At 52.2% G+C, this 6,000-nt stretch overlaps 1 protein-coding gene across 1 annotated transcript in view; it reads left to right on the top strand.

Annotated features, from left to right (window-relative positions):
- The first annotated feature begins 2,548 nt into the window (after nucleotides 1-2,548).
- GRM8 (glutamate metabotropic receptor 8) overlaps nucleotides 2,549-6,000 on the top strand; it is a 1,093,092-nt gene continuing 1,089,640 nt past the window's right edge. The window contains exon 1 of the mRNA XM_060196519.1: nucleotides 2,549-2,781. The gene's annotated coding sequence lies outside the window, so the exon portion shown is untranslated. The remainder of the gene's footprint in view (nucleotides 2,782-6,000) is intronic.

Here is a 6,000-nt window from a genome sequence, read left to right as displayed (position 1 = left end):
CTACAGACCAAGTCCCTCATGGGAAGATGGGGAGGGTTGGGGGAAATGAAAAGAGATTTTATTTATTGGGTAGAGACAGACACTGAGAGGGAAGGGAGAAGACAGAGAGGGGAAGAGACATTTGCAGACCTGCTTCACCATTTGTGAAGCTCCCCCCCAGCTCCCCCCTCCCCAGCAGCCCAATGCAGGTGGGGACCAGAGGCTCAAATGGCAAAGGGTAGCTGGGGACTTCTGAAATGAGAAAAGAGGCAGCTGTCTCCTCTTTGGGAACTTGACATGGGATACCAACCTTGGGACAAACATCACCCCTAGGAGGGAGAACATGTGGACAGTTTTGAAGGATTTTGAAGCCAGGCAGCTCTGATTCTGGCTCTTGTATGTTTCAGCTATACTTCTGTGCTTCGGTTTGCTGCTTTATTTGTACAGGAGGCCTGTCTGATCACCTCACAGAGTTGGTGTGAGAATTTTGGAGCAAGTCAGACCCCCACCAAGTCAAGATGCCTGTGCTGAGGTAGGTGTAAGACCTTGGATGAATTCACTGCCTAGAGAGCAGATGGGGGAACCTCAGGTCACTCGACCTGTCCTTCCCTTATCTACCCTCCTTGTTCCCTGAGGGCAGTTCCTCTCTCCTCCTAGCCTGACAGAACAGTGGGAAAGAGCTAAAAGCTCTTGGGGGGTTGGCGGTGGCTTGCCCCACTGCCTGCAAACGAAGGCAGCCCAGGGGCGCAGGCTGCAGTTGCGCGTGGCCGCCTCTAGATGGAACTTTCTCACCAACACAAGGCCGGGCGGGCCGCCACAGTTTGCCAGGCGCGGATGTGGAGCTCCCTCTCTTTCTCTCACCCTGGCAGGTGTGGGATGTCTGGTCCCTAACTCCTAGGAAGGACAGTGCTTGTAGAGCGCAGGGGGTTTCTATCCCTTGGAGGCCTGGGGTAGGGGTGGGGATCCCTACCGAACCCGGGGAGCTCTCACAGCTCGCGTCCTGCGGACTTGCCTGCCCAGCTCCTGCAGCTCCCCGAATCTGCTCTAAAGGACTGTTCCTGTCGCTTTCTCCTTCTTGCAGCTCTGGGATAGGTTCAGTAGAAAGTGCACCTGAGAGACCCTGAGGTGGAATGGGGACTGTGTACGTGTGTATGGGGGGGGGGGCACCATGGGTCAAGGTACTAGGCAGGACAAATGACCGAGCAGCCCCAAATGCAGGTGCAGGGGGAGGCAAACTTTGTTGGCCAGTTGCGTGAGCCTCGGGGCTCAACTCTGAGACCCCACACGTCCACCCCCAAAGAAAGCTTGTGACAGGACACTTGCCACCCACCATGCATTCTTTGCTGCGAAGACTCCTTTCTGAGCTTGTGGTGAGGAACCCCAACCAGGCTCAGTGCTAGTGTGTGTGGGTACTGGGTGTCCAGGGCGCAACCCCTCCCTGCGCTGGGGTCCCGTGCGCTCCAAGCGGTCGGGGCTGCTCCCAGCTAGTCCACAGCCTGATTCTTCCTTCCAGCCGCCGCCTGCACTTATCCCTCCCACCTCCCAATTATGGGTCCTTCCTTTCTGTTGGGGGGGAGACAGAATTTTAAAATTTAAAAAAATCAGAGCTATTGATATTCTTGCTCTCAGCTGCAGGCTGAGATGATGGAGGGTGCAGGGGAACCTGCCGGCTGAGTGTACCCTCTTGCAGCCCAGGCTACGCGGAAACCCAGGGGGAAATACCCCCTAGGGTTCCTGCTCCTGCCGCCTCTGGGGGAGGGGGTGACTGTCTGGCGCCAAGTGATTGGAGATTCCAGGTGCGAGCCCCGCCACAGCTGCCCGCGCCACGCGGGTTGAATGGCCGCGGGTGGAGGGTCGGGAGGCGCGGGGCGCAGACCTATCGCCTCGGCCTGTGGGAGTATTTGTTATTCACATGGAAGCGACTTGGGGCTGGCCGGCCCAGCTCTGCCCCCTCGGCCCCCAAATCAGCCACAAGTGCGGCCGCGGTGCTGGCCAGGCACGGCGGCGGCGTAGACATGGATCTGCCGGCTTCCTCACCGCGCCCTCAGCGGGGAGCAGGGTAAGACTCGCGGGGCAGCAGAAAGAGCATGTGTCCGGTCACAAGGGGGGGGGGGGAGGAAGGAAGGAAGGAAGGAAGGAAGGAAGGAAGGAAGGAAGGAAGGAAGGGTGGGGGAAAAAAAAAAGAACCTCCTAACTCTTAACTCTCCCTCAAATGCTGTGCTTGCCAAAAAAAATTTTTTTTTCTTTCTTCCTTAAAGCCTTTCCATAATCAGCCAGGTGCGCCCTTGTTTCCGGACTCACCTTAGTCCCCCCCCCACACACACACAAGTCGATGGTTTGCAAGAAACCTCCTCCCCCAATCTAGAGTCTGGAGAGAGCTGGCGGGTTGAGGTGATGGGTTGGGGTGGTGGTGATGAGGAATGAGTGGGCACCAGGGGGGCGAGGGGCTGGCAGAGTATTGGAGCTTGATTGGGCGTCTGTTGATTTTACGTGGCAAGAACCAGGCAGCCACCCCATCTCGTCTTGCAGCTATTACATTCCAGGGGAAAGGTTTCCGGAAAGAGGGAGGCAGAGCTCGGGACTCCTAAGGATTAGAGATGTGATTTCTCCCCACCATCTCCCCCTCCCCCCACCCCAAAAGTTTAGCTGGCGAATGCGAGACTGCAGGGTGCGGGGAAGGGGGCAGGCGCGCCCAGGGTGCTGGCGGCAGCGGGGTTTTGGAGCGCGGTTCCTGGGCGCTGCCGCGGGCGACCTCCCGGACCTGCCGGGGCGGAATCCGGACTCGCCCGCCGAGATGACGAGGTACCTCCGTTCTGTGAGTCTAACGGTAGGGAATCCCGGAGTTAAGAGGCTTTTGGGAGGAGTTGGGGTAACCCATCTTCTTCCAGAGCTGGCTGGATATCTAACCAGGATTTAGGGAAGATGAGGGGTTCCGGAGGAGGGGAAGCGGGGGGGGGGGGGAGAAGACCAGTGTTTTTTTTTTTTTTTGGGGGGGGGTAATTCCTCCAGACTCAGCAACCCAGCACAGCGCACGTCTGCCTGGAGTTTGCCACCTTCCAAGTTGGCCCAGATAGGATGGGATTTCCATCCCTTCCTCCCGCCCCATTTTTGGATGGTTTTCTGCAAGCACTGGAGTTTCGCGGCTTTTGCGGTGTGGGTGGTAGTGGGGGCGAGAGGATGGTATGGATGATCTCGAGTTTTAAAAAGCAAAGGCTAATGCACCCGACAGCACCCCCCCCCCCGCACCTGCGGCTCGGTGGTCCAGGTGAGGCGTGGGCGCCTGGGGCTGCCAGGTGCAGCTGGGACTGAGGAGCAGGGCAGTGAGGGGCTGGATACCTGGGAGCGCCTGGGGACTCCGGCGGTGCCGGAGTGAGTGAGCCCTCGGCGCGGGAAAGGCGAGGAACCCAGTACTTCTAAGGCCCTGGGCTCTGCTGGGAGAATGGTTCTTTAGCCAAAGGAACCCTGAAGAATAAAGGAAGATGCGGTAGGGGAAGGGGGAGCAGGGGTGAGGTGAGTAGTTGAGGGATGAGAGGGAGGGAGGGAGGGAGAGAGAGAGAGAGAGAGAGAGAGAGAGAGAGAGAGAGAGAGAGAGCCTCTGAACCCCGCAGAGAACAAGTCCTTCCTCATGCTCTGCTAAGCCGCTCTGGATCCCCTGGAGGTTTGTACAATTCGTGAAAATCTAAAAGAATCGTTCCCTCACCCTCCGCAAAACAAAATAGGAAACAAAAATGCTACTGTCTTGTCTGACACGCTCCCTTAGTGCAAATGAAATAGAGAGGGGCGTGCTAGTCACCCAACTGCTCGAGACCGCACCCCCACGCACCCCTAGTCCCTAGAGAATTCTTCCTAGTGGTGGACCAAATTGCAGAGCCTGGGGTCAGAAGGGGGCATAACACTTGGAAAGTAGATACCCCACGAAAGTCCCCTCCCCTCCCACCAGTTGCAGAGATCCAGATGCCTCAACCCTCCAGGCAAGTCCCACCCTAGGAGGGAATGCCCTATTGGCCATTTAGGGGGTGATTCTTTCCCAGAGACCTGAGTTGGGTGCCTTGCAGAAGTCTTGCATCCAAGAACATACCATCTAGATGGCTATGGTGATAGGATACAAACCGTGCCAACTGGGTCTGTGGTCTGTGGGCGATATTGGCAAGACAAATAATAAACCTAAGCAAATGCATTCTGAGGAGAGCTTGTGCTTGAAAGAAAGAAAAAAAAAATAAAGTGAGATAAAAGAGCCACCAGCAGGTAGATCTTGGATAAACAGCTTATTGCACTTGACTATGATTTTCATGTTTTCTGTTATGGAATTGTTTGTCAATAATTGCAAATGGCCATGAGAACTGCTTCAGCTTGCTTTGGTCACTTGCTTGTGAATAATGCCTTGAAAGATCTCCGTGGGTGATAGAATTTGCTGTGTGATATGGTGTATCTGATTCTTGAAAATCAGTAGTTTGCTAATTTTCAAGAGAAAAGTCATGTTGATTAGGAAAAAGGAAGGAAGATTTTGAGATGCAGTTTTTCTGTTTGAATCAACTACAGGTTGTCACACACCCAAGCTAAAGGCAGGGGGTTCTTGCCTTTAAAATTGGGGCTTTGGGAAGAGATAGATAAGAGGTGGTTCTCTAGAGGAGGGTTTACCCAGAATAACCACAGAGATGTTGAGAACACAGCTCTCTCTACATTGTTACTTAGGCTTCATTTGTTCTATTTAGTCTGTGCTACTTAGTTTTCTGCCCTACCTTGCTCTCGTTTACAAATTGTGACTAGTTGAATAATTCTGAAACTATCTAGGTGCAAAGGGAAGAGAGGGAGAGTTGAACTCCAATGAGTACTGGAGAAAGTTCAGAGATGTGGAGAAATAATGTCTTTTCAAAAATGGCTGGGCAGGCAGAAGCTGTTTGGAGCTTATTTAGTTGGTATCTATGCAGGAAAGACCAGAGGGATATTTACATTGGCATCTTGATGTGTCAGTCTTTATGTAAGATTATTCCATTGTTTTCAGGGTTTGAGGGACAAGGCATTGTACATACCTACACTCATGGTAGCACTGATGCTTCTCCTTTCATGTTTTTATCCCATTCTTCTGTTCCTGTGACAGAAGGCTCAACCTCAAGAGGACTTTGGTTTCATTTGGGGAGTGTGTGTGTGTGTGTGTGTGTGTGTGTTCTCTATCCTAGTGTCTTGAAAAGATGTTGCATGAATTTATTTTCTTAACCGGATTCACAGCAAGGAGCTGGGCACATTTTTCGGCTTGTCCAGTAAACTGGTGAAGGTCCAGCAGACTGTTGCTGTTTTCTGCAGAGAATCTGATTGGACATCACCAGACATGTAAGTTATGAGGAATGGTCACTCCAGGTTGTTACAAAAGATGTGAAGAGCTATCTGGTTCCATTCCAAGATTTTTTTTTTTTATGAGAATTTAGTTTGCATTTATCTGTCCAGTTGTCTTTTTTTCTTGATTCCCTCCTTCCTTTATTGATTCAGATCTGTGATTTGCCTTTGCTACTTTGTGCATTGACAAGTTCTAATGAATTAATCTATTGCCAGGGGAGGCCCTTGAACAGGATGTCTTCTTATCACAGGACCTGCCTTCTGAGTGGTTGGCATTGTTGTAGCTATTCTAGGCATATACCACTGAGATTCCTGACCATGAGAGCTAGGCACATTGGCTTGTTATATTGCAGTCTTACCCACTATTAGAGGCATTTCCTAGGTAAAGAAATGAGCCAGCTATCTCCTGGAAATCATCTTCCACAGGCAGAAGTATCAGTTGGGGGAGGACAGTGATGCTGCTTCTGGTTTTGAGACCTGTTAGTGATGCTACTGTCTCCTAGATTTCATGACTGTGACCTGAAGGGCACATTATCACAGAGGAGGAGGTACAGGTCTAAGGGAGGAAGGAGCCGATGAACAGAAGTGAGATGATGAAATTCCAGAAGAGTATGTGCAGATTATCCAGTACACACACACACAGACACACACACACACACATACACACACATACATACACACACATACACA

Source organism: Erinaceus europaeus, chromosome 8 (assembly GCF_950295315.1).
Source record: "Erinaceus europaeus chromosome 8, mEriEur2.1, whole genome shotgun sequence".
Classification (NCBI taxonomy): Eukaryota; Metazoa; Chordata; class Mammalia; order Eulipotyphla; family Erinaceidae; genus Erinaceus; species Erinaceus europaeus.
Note: the sequence above shows the minus strand (reverse complement) of the source record. Positions and strands in the feature narration are given on the sequence as shown.